The sequence below is a fragment of the Lactuca saligna genome, chromosome 4 (genome assembly GCF_052625555.1).
Source record: "Lactuca saligna cultivar CGN05327 chromosome 4, ASM5262555v1, whole genome shotgun sequence".
NCBI classification, from domain to species: domain Eukaryota; kingdom Viridiplantae; phylum Streptophyta; class Magnoliopsida; order Asterales; family Asteraceae; genus Lactuca; species Lactuca saligna.
In genome coordinates, this window is record NC_136420.1 from 87,433,096 (window position 1) to 87,448,780 (window position 15,685).

The window sequence follows — 15,685 nt, forward strand, 5'->3', positions numbered from 1 at the left end:
GAAAATATTAGAAGTCTTATAAGATTCCAATTAAAAGTCAAATAGTGAAATTTAGCGAAAATATAAATTCGAAATAAGTAAAATTTTATTATTGAAATTGGTAAATAATCTCGTTAGAAACTTGTAGGAGAAAACCTCGTCGAAATCTGAGTTCCAACGAAGAAGTTATGACCAATCGAAGATCCGCGACAAAACCAGCACGACGCCGAATGATGTAAAAAGTAAGTTTTTGATAAACTAATTTTTAGCCTTAATAATCTAAATGAAAGTTGTAGTATTCGTTAAACTAAGAAGTTCGATAAAAAGAATGCCAAAATCTAACTTCGTATAAGGAAGTTATGATTTTTCTAAGTTTCGGAATAGCAATAGACAGCTAAAAACTCAAAATAAAGATCGAGCGATATTTAGCCGACACGAACTAAATGAGAATCGAAGGTCTCATTAATAGTAAGAAAATGGTAAAAGGTCTGACGAAAACGGATGTCGGATGAAGAAGTTATGAATTTTTAATGGATATTCATGTCCCGATTTGTTAAAAATAATAATATTAAAAATAAATTCAAAATTTGCCAAAGAAGTCTAAATGAAAGATGTAGAATATATTCCCACCTACACGTGCATATAAATAACATCAAAAACGGAGCCCGTATGCGAAAGTTATGAATTTCGGAAGATTTTGGTTCAATTTTCGAGGAATTTTGCATGAATAGTAGTCATCTCATCGGGAAGTGCCACGTATTGCGATCTGAATTGAACGAACCGCTGCCCACTAGAAGTCCAACGTGCCTCGCACTGTAGCTCTGTGTCACGCGTCCGAGCTCGCCCCGTGTCCTCTTCTGATTGGACCGAACCTCACAGCGCGACTTCCGACCTCGGCTCTGTGGCCCTCGCAGCTGTTGCCACCGAGCTGCTTCGCTGCTGACTCACCCTTTCCCTCTCGCGTGCCTCTCTCCCTCATTGCCATCTGTCTCGCCGACTGCTCCTTCTCGGACCAACCCTCGCATTCTCGACCTATAAAAGGGACGCCTGCGAGCCTTCCCAGGTAGTTTTGAGATTTTGACACCTTTTCACCCTAAATTCATATTTTAGCTATTTTGACTTCCCCCGAAGCCCCGGTATCATTTTTAGCACCCAAAACACGTCCCGAAGCTCCCATGAAGCCCAAAAAATTTATCTTTTCGGTTTTGAAGCCTTACTTTCGCAGATCCCAGTTTTCAATTAAGCTCCCGGTTTTCAACAAAGAAAGTCATATTTAAAGCCGAAGTGCTGCCTAAATTACTATTTTGAACCCCGGTTAATTCAAGGTGAGTTCAATATATAGGAACAATGTATGTTATGTGTTATATGTGCTATGTGCTTTTCAGTGTTATTATTCCGAGTTATTTTCCCGTATTATTTTATTCGCTATTTTTATAGCAAAAGTAATACCTTTGACCATGTGATCAGTGAAAGGACTTAGATTCACATTGGTACTGGTACGTAGCCTCTGGCCATGTAGAGCATGTCTCCGTAAGAAAATGACTTCTATTCTATAGCATTGGCAAATGGTTAGAAAGGACTATAATCCTGAAATCTAACAAGATGTTAATCATAAATTGTATGTCTTCTATGCCATTTGGGCCAAAGCTTTATTGATGTATATCAAGTATGGAAATTGTTATGTCGCATTGATTGTATATTTTTGAATAAATTCATTGATCGATATGGAAAGATTAATACATGATTCTCATATGCCTTTTTTGTTCCTTGTTTCTCTTTGCTTCTGCCATATTGAAGTATATATATATATATATATATATATATATATATATATATATATATATATATATATATATATATATATATATATGACATAACGTTATATTGTATCTATTATTGAACTCACTAAGCGTCACTACTTACCCTATCAATGTTTAACAATTGCATGTGATAAGTAACCAGTATGATCATATACTATTGAAAGATTTAGAATATTTTGTAATAATACTTTTGTACTTCAGCTTATGTTTGTATAAATTACAATATCCTGGGTAGTTATGTAATATATAACACTTTGTAATAGTTGGTTTGTATCCAGTAGTTTGTAACCTCTTTATCAATATAAAATATTGCTTTTATGAATATGCAAGTTGCATGTTTTGGAGTAATAATTGTGTGAAGTATGAAAGTTTAGGTCTTTCAGAAATACGAAAGTTGGGGTCTTTCAAGATGAGTATGTTACTCAAAGGATTATCTATGATTTGTTTCATGTGATTGTATTCATGAAGTGGGTGACTGGAATTATGGGGACCCCTTCAGCAATTGATGGCAGCATGAGGTCAGGAACCTAGGAAGGCCTAGGGATTGCTTTAGTGAGTTTTATTGCGCTAGTTAGTGAGTGTTTGGTGTATGGATTCGAGAAGGCGACTTATGGGAATCTGGAGGAGTCTTGAGTAAAGTATGGATAGGTGTGAAAGGTAGTATTGGGCACATACTACTGAAAGCACACAATCCATATTCAAATCGGGGAGAGTCTTGGAGAATCTAGGAGACCTGTAGGATGAGGGTTCATGGGTATATTCGAATCTTGTGCATGTTGTCTCAGTATGGTGTTGAGCACTTATGAATGGGATTCAAATTTTGGTTTCTGACACATGAGCAGATATTGAGTCGATCGATGTGCAGATATAAGAGTTCATCTCATCAGAGATTACTCGCGGTATTTTGGAATGGACCCTGGTGGTCTTCAGTTCAGTCAAGGAAGCGAATTTGGAGTTCTTGGGTGGTCATCTTGGGGCCTTCAGGCCAAGTAAGTAGAAGGGCATTCGGGGGCCCATCTGTAGCCCAAGGCTTGTGGATCCCTATAATCCTTCAGAAACGATGATCCTATTGTCAGTTCTTGTCATTAGGATCAGAGGGGGGGGGGGGGTTGCATCATGTCCTCAGGATGCTCGGGGTAATTCAGGAGGAGGAGCTAAGGATTCCTTCAGGTGATTTTGCAGGTATGTTATCTTATGTTTTCTTCTCGGTTGCTATCAAAAATATGTATTGCATTGGAATTTTTCTTAAATTTGATTAAGTTATATATCGGGTTGATTTTCTGCTATTATATGGGTTATATTATCAAGGATTTTGTTGCCATTCTACATGCTAAAAGTCTTCAATGAATCATTGGTGGGTCATATCTCATTAAGCAGGTTTCAGTATGTATAGTTGTTTTGGGTCTTTGTCGGGATCAATCTAAGATTAGCGGGTTAATTCTCCAGTAAAGTCAAGGCTTTATTGTTTTATCTTTTGATCTGGTGGGACCGGCAGTCATCAATGAAAGAACTTTTTGGGGTTCAAACACTACCATTGCTAGGAGAGGAGTGATAGCAGGAAGCTGGTGGTGTTAGTTGCATGTGTTGTTTGGTTATAGGAAATGTAAGTGAGAGTTCTAGAAACTTCCAACCATTGGTCGATGTCTCATTTATTATGCATACCAGGCTTATGGTTGAGTCCAGGTTGGGGGCTTTGGAATTCGAAGCATGACCCAAACACCTGATTGGATGTAGGTTTCAGCTCATGATGTATGGGGTTGTGATGGATAGGGTATGGTAAGGCCATGGGTGGTTAGAATTGTTGTAAGACTGCGATGGGATCGTAGCATTCACTAGTTTGAGGTAGACTATCGTTTGATGTGGTCATGAGTGTAAAGGGGGAATCAGTTTGTGCCTTGGGAACGTCGGTCTTGATTGTTGAGGAGTATTTATCTATTTTAGGTTAAGGATAATTTGGGTTCGAGGCAGAGTCGGACGTGTGTAGCTTTAAAGGGGTGGGACCCCTGGTCGCGTCGATTCTGTGGTATAGTTTGGGTCGGGCCCATGGGCGATGCCCGTGTGATTATAAAAAAATAGGTGGGAATTGGTAGATACCGTTGGGCCAAGGTATTGGATCTTGAGATACAGGATTAAGTGGAAGGTTAGTGTGTGACACTGAGGGGTTTGTAGGTTGGGTAGCCTTGTTATCTAGACTCTGAGGAAGCTGGTGGTTGGACCAAGTACGAGACTGGTAGTCTCAGCGATGGTTCGGGAACCATTATCTCCCAGTCTAGTGAAGGGTTGTCGTGAATCAAAAGGTTTTGGGTGAAATACAAGTGCAGATCTGTGGATCTCGACTTATAAGTTGAGTATCGAGTTAGTTATTGGGGGAGATCTTGATTCGGGAATCACGAGTGTTTAGGTGTTGGGTTTTCTTTTTAGTGGGATAAGAATTTGGGTATCTATATATCGAGGGCATCAATCTAAGGGTTCAAGGGTCATAAATGGATTCTGCTTTGATTGAAGATCAAGAACTTGTAATTGTGTCATGGATTAGTTCTACTGGTGAAGTGAATCCAGATAAGTCAAGGCAGTATTATTGATTTGGGACTCAGGTGACGAATATCATGTTATTCAGAGGAGCTGTTTGGTCACTTGCAGTCGGGATTAGATAATATCATAGTAGATGATTTGACCATGTTATGCGTATCTCATCTGAGTCTAAGCGTTGCAGGGATAAGTCTTCTACTCGAAGGATTATCTGAGCCGTCTGTCAAGTATAAGTTTTATGCAACAATATTTGGTATGTGGTTCCGTTTTCTAGTGGGAACCTCAAGTTATCAGAAATTTGGTTATTCATTTGGGAGATAAGTGGAATGGATTTAGCATCGATTCAATATGAGTGGCATGTCAGGGAGTCAGACCATCTCGATACTTCAGATTATTTCAGATCGATTATATGTGGTTTTCTGCAAGGGATTATTTTCAGGTTGTGAAAGGATTCTTTTGTCTTCATTATGGAGAGCCCTGCTAGGGTTGGTTTCGGTTTCCTTGGGAAGCCTATGGTATGCTTGGGGTCGTGGATGTGTTGCTCAGGTTGTTTGGCGTGCCGGGGATGGTAAGGAATGATTTCGAGGACAAAATCTAATTTAAGTGGGGAGAGTTGTAACGCCCTATTTTGAATCATTTCCCATTGTGGAGTGGTGATCAATGAGTGGGTATTAGTAGAATTAGAACCCTTGAAGAATTGAGGTTTGGGCTTATTTGGAGGTGGATGATGTAATTTGGATGATCTGACTATTCGATTTGTGTTTTAGAGCCCAAGGGTATCGGTAAAGGAGTTGGTTTGGGCCGTTTATGAATTTTGGATTTGAGTTCGATTGGTTTTTAGGAAAAATTAGGTTGATAGGAGTGTAAGGCTCCTCGTTACCTTTCTGTGGATATAAAGAACGTCAAAAATGGATAAGGGATGCAAAAGTTATGATCATTTGAAGTTAGAGGGGTTTTGGACCAAAACTGGGTACGCGGGGTGTTCATGGGTAAAATGGATGCAGACAATTTTACGGAATGTTGAGCATTCATTAGGAACACAGGGCGTTCGTAGTCCAGATGAAAACCCTAATTTATGGTTTTGGACCCTCTTTAAAGACCTTAACTCACCTCTAACCCTCATTTCCTTAAGCCTACATCCTCTCTAACCCTAAGAACGAAGCCCTAGCCTCTATTTGAGTGATTCTTGAGCTTCAAAATGATTTATGTGTATTTTTTGTGCTTAAGGAGGAAGAAGAAACTTTTTGAAGTGTCATTGTTTGATTTAGAGCTTTTGGATCCAGGCCTTGTGCACCTAGACTTTATGGATCAAGTCACTTATATTTATCTATTCTGAGGTTTTGGTTAGTCAGTTATATTTAGCTATTTTGAGGCTTAAACCCTTCGACTTTATGGATCAAGTCACTTATATTTAGTTATTCTAAGGTTTTGGACGTTTAGTTTAAAGGATCAAGTCATTTGAATGACTTTTGGGTGGCCGTAGGGAACATCGTCCGTACCACTAGTAGCGTCACTTATGCTGTCTATAATGCCTGTTTTGGACTAGCGATGTATGTCGTGTGTACAAGCAATGTACGCTGTGCATACATCTGATCAGATGGGAATTGGACTTTTTGGACTTGGACTCTTATGGTATGGGCTTCAGTTGGGTTAGGCTATTTCTTTTGGGCTTAGTTGTCTTGGTCCCTGTTGGGCCATAAGGTTTTGGACTGATAATTATTATGAGAAGGTCTACAATGGGTTTGGGCCACAATTAGGAAAATTGGGCCATTGATTGGGCCTTGGGTAGTTTTTGGTATTTGTCCCTTTTGGAATACTGGGTTTGGGCCTAAGTCTTTGTCCAAACTACACAAGGCGTAAATTGGTCATTTACCCAAGTAATGGATATATGGATATGGTTTGGGACCCAAATGTTGATTGTGTGTTGTTTTGATGTTGCTAGTTCGGGGATCGGTCACTCAACAGCCAAAGATTTATCCACAAGATTCTGCAGTGTGAGGTGAGTTTTCCTCACTGTACTTACGGGTCAAAGGCACCAATGCTGGCTCTTTGGATTGTTATCCTAGCATATCATATGATTGAGTATTGTGGTGATCTGTTAGATCTGTATCCTGGTAGATAGGATGATTTTCTGCTTAGTGATCTGTTAGATCTTCTTGTTATCTGTTATGGCTATATGTTTACCAATCGCATGTGTTGATGTAGTATGGGTTTGATCGAGACTGTATTCCTTTGTGTTTCCAGTCAATAAACCCGATAATATTCATATCGGTATGTTATATGTATTCTTATCTATTATGTATATGTCGACATGGTTTGTGTGTGTGGTTGGGTTGAGGCGGTCATGTTTAGTCTTAAAGCCTAACAGACCCAAGGCGGCTCGGATAGGTTGAAGGCCAGTGGGGCGTACTAGTCAAGCCGAAGGCCCGAAGAATGGTCCAGATAAATTGAAGGCCCAATGAGGCGGTCCAGTCATGTTTAAGGTTCTGTGAGCGGTCCTGATAGTCTAAAGACCTAATGAACCGGTCCAGTCATGTTGAAGGCTCTGTATGCATGCTGCTTGTTGTATATTTTATCCGTTGTGTGTCAGTACTTTGGGGGGGAGGGGACTGACTAAGTTTTATGCTTACAGTTTTTGGTTTATGGTTTCAGGTGTTTCCGAGATTCGTGGCAAGGTGAAGGCGTGATCATACACATCCTAATTTTATGTCACTGATCTTGGGAGGAAGTTATTTTCAAATAATGTTTTGAGAACACTATTTTGTAAACATTTTATTAGTAAAAGGATCATTTTGAAGGGTTTAAATTATTGAAATTTTTAGGATCATACATAGCAGTTCGAACCCCAAGTGTGGGAGAACTTATTATTTATGGCGAGGGATGTAGGTTTGGTTTAACTTTTTGTTCAGCTACCAGGGCTTGACAATATCTTTGTCATGGATGTTTGGGCTATCTCACTTATTTGATTGACACTCTGGTGGAGAACAGAGATTCGCTTTTGGATGTGTCTGTAGTCAAAGAGTTTTCAGATGTATTCCTGGAGGATTTACCCGGCATGCGTCCCGCGAGGCAGGTGGAGTTCAAGATTGATCTGATTCCTGTTGTAGCGTCGATTGCCAAGGCGTCGTATCACCTCGCACCACTAGAGATGCATGAGTTGCCCTCTCAACTTTAGGAGTTATTGGGCATGCATTTTATCAGACTAACCAGTTCACCTTGGGGAGCACCAATCTTATTTATGAAGAAGAATGATGGGTGTTATCATATGTGTATATATTATTGGGAGTCGAATAAGTTGACAGTGAAGAACCGTTACCCACTTCCACAAATTGATGATCTCTTCGATCAGCTTCAGGGTGCATGTTGGTTCTCCAACATCGATTCGAGATCAGGGTATTATCAAATATGAGTAAAAGATGAGGCTATGGAAAATACATCATTCTGAACTAGTTATGTTCATTACGAGTTCATGGTGATGCCTTTTGGGCTCACCAATGCATCGGAGACATTTATGGATTTGATGAATTAGGATGCAGGTCGATGCTTAATCTTTCGGTCATTGTTTTTATCGATGATATCCTGATCTATTACAAGACCAAGGATCAACATGAGGAGCACCTTCTAAAGCTACTAAGAGTTTTAAGGATGGAGAGGCTTTATGCCAAGTTCTTGAAGTAAGAGTTTTGGTTACGGGATGTCCAGTTCTTGGGGCACCTCATTAACCAAAACGGGATTTTGTTCGACCCGGCCAAGATAGAGGCAATTATGCAGTGCGAGGTCCCGAAGTCTCCGTCGAAGATCAGGAATTTTATGGGTTTAGCAGGGTATTATCGGAGTTTTATTCAGGATTTCTCCAAGGTTGTTGTACGTCTCACTCTTTTGACTAGGAAGAGCGTATATTTTCATTGGGGGCCTAAGCAGCAAGTTACATTTGAGACATTGAGATGGAAATTATATGAGGCCTTGGTGTTGTCCCTTTAGGAGGGCGTGGAGGATTTTGTGGTTTATTGTGATGCTTCTATCACCGGTTTAGGGGCAGTGTTCATGCAGTGAGGGAGAGTTATTACGTACGCTTCTAGGCAGCTGAATCCAGACGAGGTTCCATATCCGACACATTACCTGGAGTTGCAGGAAGTGGTTTTTGCGCTCAAGATTTGGCGACACTAGCTATATTCGGTCCGGTGTACCATCTGCATGGATCATAAGGGTATGAGATATCTCATGGATCAGCCAAATCTAATTATAAGGCAGTGTAGGTGTCTTGACATGGTTTAGGATTATCACTACGAGATTTTGTATCATCCCGAGAAAATGAATGTGGTCGCTGACACTTTAAGCCGCAAGGCGGCCATTACTTCTATTGGGGGTCTATGCATTATGATTTCTATCGAATCATTTCTTATGTATTTGATCATGGAGTATCAGGTCGAGTGAGTTAAGAAGGGAAATTGGAAGTATGAGAGAATCAAAGGTGAGTATGACAAGTTTTGTTCTGTTAGTTACGGGTTGTTGACTTGGTGCAGTCGGGTTTGGGTTCCAGATTTTGGTGGGGTCAGGAAGACTGTGATGGAGGAGGCTCATAAGTATAGATTTTCGATACACCCTGGAGCCACATAAATGTATTAGGATTTGAAACTTAGTTATTGGTGGCCATGCATGAAGAGATAGATAGTCTGGTATGTGGAGAGGGGCTTGACTTGTTAGATGTTCAAGACTGTGAACCAAAGGCTGCATGTCAAGTTACAGCCTTTGGAGGTTCCCATGTGGAAATGGGAACATATCACCATGGAATTTATCACCAAGTTACCCAGGATGGCTAAAGGATTTGATGTGATATGGGTCATTGTGGACCGTTTAACCAAGAGTGACCACCTCTTGGCTATACGGGAGAGTTTCTCAGTTAAGAAATTAGTCGATGTTTATGTGTGCGAGATCGTCACTCAACATGGTGCTCCACTCTCCGTTGTATCTGATTGGGATGTTCAGTTTACTTCAAGATTTTGGTAGAGGTTCCACGAGGAAATGGGTACGAGATTGCACTTTAGCACTACTTATCATCCGTAGACTAACAGCCAGAGCGAGCGGACCATCCAAATGCTCGAGGATATTTTGAGAGCTTGTACTATAGATTTCGATTGGAGTTGGGACTCCTACCTTCCCCTAACTGAGTTAACTGACAATAAAATATATCATGCTAGTATTGGTGCACTGCCTTTCGAGCTTCTTTACAGGAGGAAGTATCATATACCATTATACTAGGGAGTGGTCGGCCACAGGGTTATGAGAAAGACCAAGGTATTCCTTTATATGTTAGAGCTTATCTAGTAGATCAGGCAGAGATTACCGATAGATTAGAGTCAACAAAAGAGTTATGCTGACATGCGTCGATCTGAGTTGGAATTATAGGTCGGCGATGTGATTTTATTGAAGGTATCACCCTGTACGGGTGTAATACGCTTCAGGATGAGGGGCATGCTAGGGCCTAGATTTATGGGGTTGTTTCGAGTACTGGCCAGGATACGAATGGTGGCCTATCAGTTGGATCTTCCTGAGGAGCTCAGACAGATTCACAACATCTTTAATGTTTCTTAACTATGAAAGTGTATAGTTGATGATTCATTTGTGGTTCCCTTGGACGATATACAGGTTGATGAGCACTTGAACTATGTTGAGAGGCCAATGACAATTTTGGATAGGAAGACGAAAGCCTTGTGCAATAAGGTAGTACCATTGGTCAAGGTTCAGTGGAAACATTGGAAGGGTTTCAAGTGGACTTGAGAACCAAAGGCAGAGATGTGGGAGAACAAACCAGAGTTATTCACAGTGTCAAAATTTGAGGATGAAGTCTGATTCATGTGGAGGAGAATTGTAACACCTGGCCAATCATGTATTTCCATTATTGTCTAAAATATAAAGGTTGTTGCAAAAATAGTCCTTACACCATGCATTATTAGGGTGTATGCTTAGCGTAATTCATTAAAAGGATCATGGATGCATGAGAGTACGTTGGGCGTACTCATGGGTATGCATGGCATACTCGCTAGGTGAGCAAACTTACATTTTTAGGGTTTGCGCCCTATATAATGTCATTATATGCCATGAGATCCTCCCACCTTCAACGTCCATTCCCCTATTCGATCCTTTGGAAACCCAAATATCCATTTGAGTGTTTTTAAGTTTTTTTTAGTGTTTTTGAAGGAATGAGTCCATTGTAGACCATTTGAGGAGCATCAAGCTTTGTGGATCTGGAACTTTCATCCGTTTAGCAACCTCCATAAGGTATACAAATTTGAACTTGATGAATACTTCATTAGATCTTCCTAATTCTAGAGTTTTTGTGCCTTTTCGTCCCATAATCTTGATATATATGAGTTTGGATCACTCTAGACCAAGTAGGCTGTCCTTTTAGACGTTTTTGAGTGTTTGTAGCCATAAAAATTTGATCTTGGTCCCTTTCTCCCATCCATTCAAGAGTTATGAAGCTTGGGTTTTGGATAGTAAGTTAGGGTTTGGGTTTTGAACACTTCCTAGCCATGAAAAGTCATAAAGTTGGAAATTTTATGATTAAGTAGGTTATTTGGGGAATGGGTTTGAGTTTTGGACATAATGACTTAAGGGAATAAACACTTAATGGGAAAATGAGAGTTGAAGGAGTACGTTGGATGTACCTTATGAGTATGTGACACATATTGAATAGAGGGCCCGTAATCTGGAAGGCACCCTCTACGTTGGGTGTAGAATTGGAGTACACAGAGTGTACTCTGCCTATGTTGACTACATTACTTTTTAACTTTGACTTTCTTATCATGGACTTGACCAGGTTTGACATAAGGGCATTTTGGATAATTTGAATAGTAGTTTGAGATTTGGGTCCCTATTATTTTTATAGGTGATATGAAGAGGCAATGTTTAGAGCATTGATCTGTTTAGCTATTTTTCAGACTGTGGTGTGAGTTTCTCCTCACTATACACGTGGGTCAAAGATACCAATGTCGGACTGTCACACCCCGGCCGTCGGCGGAAACACCGGGTAGTGTAACGTCATTTTTCATATCACAGTTATATCGCACACAACATATATGCAGAATCCTAAATATAACTCAAGATCTACATTAGTAAATTAACATACTGATACGTTAATAATAGTAGTATGTATTCAAAATGTTATATTTAGAACAATCATATCTCGATTATCATAACTATATACTATCATATAGACATAATAATAACATATATACAATGACTAGCATGCGTTTTCGCCCGAAATATTAGAAATTGGGGCCATGAAACTCACCGTAGTAACGTGATTTTATGTAATCTAAGCATAAACAGTCAGCGTACGAGGTCGTCGGGGCTCAGGATGCAAGAGGGCTTCAGCAAATGAGAGAGGAGAAAGGAGATCAGGTGTAAGAATGGCTGGGGTTGATCTTGCTATTTATAGTAAGATTTTATGACACTCACATCGTGAGTGTCATAAGGCTCACATCGTGAGTCTTGCTTGATTCACTTCGTAGACTTGCCATTTGCGTCACTAGCTTAGGAAGGTGGCCATGTGACTCCTCACGTCGTGAGTGTCATAAAGATCACATCGTGAATTTGGATCCTATCCTCTCGCAGCCTCTAGATTCCGAATTATGACAGAATGACTCCTCACATCGTGAGTTTCATAAAACTCACATCGTGAATTTAGTTGGTTTAGGGTTTTTAAAAGCTAAATCTTCGGAAGGCCATAACTTTTGCATACGAACTCCGTTTTTGACGTTGTTTATATGCACGCGTAGGTATTTACGAGTACTACAACTCTATTTTAGACTTAAATAGCTAATTCTAATTCAATTTTAAATTTCTTTTAATATAGAAATTTATAGTGTTCGGTTATCATAACTTCTTCATGCGAAGTCAGATTCAGACGTTCTCTATATTTTTGGAATCGTATGGACGTATACTTTGAGTTGTATCATAAAGAAAGTTCCTATTTCTATTAGAATTTATCATGAACTACATAAAATTCTTACCACATTACTAGGTTAACATAATCACATTACATGATTGGCATAATCACATGTGATTGTCTATTGACCTATTTTGACTAATGTTACATTCTCCCCCCGTTGGAACAATTTCGTCTTGAAATTTATCTTGTGGATAGGGTTTTGTCAAATAGTTGGGGGTATTTTTAGTTCATCTGATCTTCACATTTCCAAGTAAATTCAGGTCCTCGCAAAGAGTTCCATCGAACTTTCACTATAGGAATACGACTTTGCTTTAATCTTTTGACTTCTCGATCCATGATCTTGACAGGTTCTTCTACAAAGTTTAGTTTGGTATTGACTTGTATCTTGTCGAGAGGTACCACAAGAGTGTCATCGGATAAACCTATTTTGAGATTTGATACGTGAAAAACATAGTGTACATTACTTAGCTCTTGAGGCAACTTGAGTTGGTATGCGACAGAACCAATTCTAGCTAGAATTTCAAAAGGTCCTATATACTGTTGGTTTAGTTTGCCTCGCTTATCAAATTGAATTACACATTTCCAAGGAGATACCTTCAACATTACTTTATCTCCAACTTGGAATTCTAAAGGATTACGTCTTACGTCAGCATAGCTCTTTTGACAATCACGTGTAGCCTTTATTCAATCCTTAATTTGAACGATCTTTTTAGTTGTCTCAGGGATTATTTTTGGTCCAGTACATAAGGTATCACCTATATGTTCTCAGGCCATCTGCGTATCTCCAACTTCTGCCCAACATATTGGGGAACGACATTTTCATCCATAAAGAGCCTCAAACGGTGCAACCTTGATGCTGGTGTGATGACTATTGTTGTAGGAAAACTCAATTAATGGTAAATGAGTATCCCACACATTTCCAAAGTCTATTACACAGGCTCGGAGCATATCTTCTAAAGTCTGAATGGTTCTCTCACTCTGACCATCAGTCTGTGGATGGTAAGATGTACTCATGTCTAGACGTGTTCCTAAGGATTTTTGTAGAGATTGCCAAAATCGTGAAGTGAATCTACTATCTCGGTCAGAAATAATAGAACTTGGAACTCCATGCAATCTAACAATTTCCTTAAGATAAACTCTAGTCAGCTTATCCATCTTGTCGTTCTCCTTAATTGGTAAGAAATGAGCGGACTTAGTCAATTTATCGACTATTACCCAAATAGTGTCGAACCCACTAGGAGTTTTGGGTAACTTAGTGATGAAGTCCATTGAAATTTGCTCCCATTTCCATTCCAGTATTTCCGGTTGTTAAAGTAAACCTAAAGGCTTTTGATGTTCTGCCTTTACTCTAGAACACATCAAACATTTATTCACCTAAGTAGCAATTTTTGCCTTCATATTTGGCCACCAACAATGTACTTTTAAATCCAAGTACATGTTGTCAGAGCCTGGATGCACGGAATATCTGGACTTATGGGCTTCTTCTAAGACCAAGTCCCTGATTCCATCGAACTTAGGCATCCAAATTCGATTCGTAAATTGTCGTGTTCCGTCATCTTTTGTATAATTTGCTTTTCCATTCCTCGCAAAGCTTCATTCTTGATGTTTTCTTCTTTTAGAGCCTCAAGTTGAGCTTCTCTAATTTGTGCGGTAAAGTTAGAATGGATAGTTATAGTTAATGCTCGTACCCATCGGGTTTAATATATTCTTTCCGTCTCAAGGCATTTGCTACCACGTTTGCCTTACAAGGATGATAACGAATCTCACATTCGTAATTATTCAACAATTCAACCCATCTTCGTTGTCTCATATTAAGATCTTTTTGGTCGAAGATGTGCTGGAGACTCTTGTGGTCGGTAAAAATAGTACACTTAGTACCGTATAAGTAATGTCTCCAAATTTTTAGTGAAAACACTATATCTCCCAATTCAAGATCATGGGTAGTGTAATTATTCTCATGCACCATAAGTTGTCGTGATGCATAGGCAATAACTTTTCCTCTTTGCATCAACACACATCCCAATCCTTGATTTGATGCATCGCAGTATACAACGAAATCTTCTGTCCCCTCTGGAAGGGATAGGATTGGTGCACTACACAACATTTTCTTTAGTTTCTAAAAATCAGCTTCTTGTTTGTCTTCCCAGTTGAACTTCGTATCCTTCTGGGTTAGTGTTGTAAGCGGCTAGGCTATTTTGGAGAAATTCTCTATGAATCTGTGGTAATAGCCAGCAAGTCCTAGGAATTGACGCACTTCTGTTGGTGTCTTTGGTGTGTTCCAATTCCTAATTGCCTCAACTTTGGATGGGTCAACATGAATTCCTTCATTGCTAACTACATAACCTAAAAATTGTATTTCTCTAATCCAAAACTCGCATTTGGAGAATTTAGTGTACAACTTTTCTTTTCTTAGTAGCTCCAAGATTAACTGTAGGTGTTGACCATGTTCTTCCTTGGTTTGTGATAATATCAATATATCATCGATAAATACGATCACAAATTTATCCAAGTATGGTTTGCAAACGCGATTCATGAGATCCATGAATACTGCTGGGGCATTGGTCAATTCAAAAGACATAACTAAGAACTCATAATGACCATAACGAGTTCTAAATGTTGTTTTTGGAATTTCGTCTTCTTGTACCCTAAGTTGATGGTATCCTGATCTAAGATCTATCTTTGAGTAGTAGCTAGATCATTGCAGTTGATCGAATAAATCATCAATTCTGGGAAAGCGGATAACGATTTTTGATTGTTAGCTTGTTCAGCTCCCGATAATCAATACACAATCGAAAGGATCCGTCCTTCTTCTTGAGAAACAAGATTGGTGCTCCCCAAGGTGAAAAACTTGGTCTAATAAAGCGTTTTTCGAGAAGTTCTTGTAGTTGGCTAGATAATTCTTGCATTTCAGATGGAGCCAACCGATAAGGAGATTTCGCTACTGGTGTTGCTCCTGGAATTAAGTTGATTCGAAGCTCAACTTGTCGGAAGGGAGGTATTTGATGAGTTTAAAACAAACTTAAAGATCGATTAGATCTATGAAACAGGTAGATAGATGACTAGATAAACAATTAAGAACAAGCTAATGAATCAAAAAGTGTCGAATGATTCAATAAAACAATCCTCAGAAGAGCTCGATAAAGAACATCAACTGTAGAGGATTTTAGGGTTTTCAATATTTAATGAGAGTGATGACCGTTACTTTACGCATACATGCATGCATATATTTATAATGAAACCCTAACAGTTTTTCTAAGAAAAAGAAGGCTAATCTAGTTAAACACGGATTGACAAGCCCAATCCGGTTATGAAACAAAAGGGCCCAAGACGCAACACAATTATCTTCAACAATCTCCCCCTTTGCGTCTTTGGCACAGAATCTTCATTCTCGTTTAACAGCAGA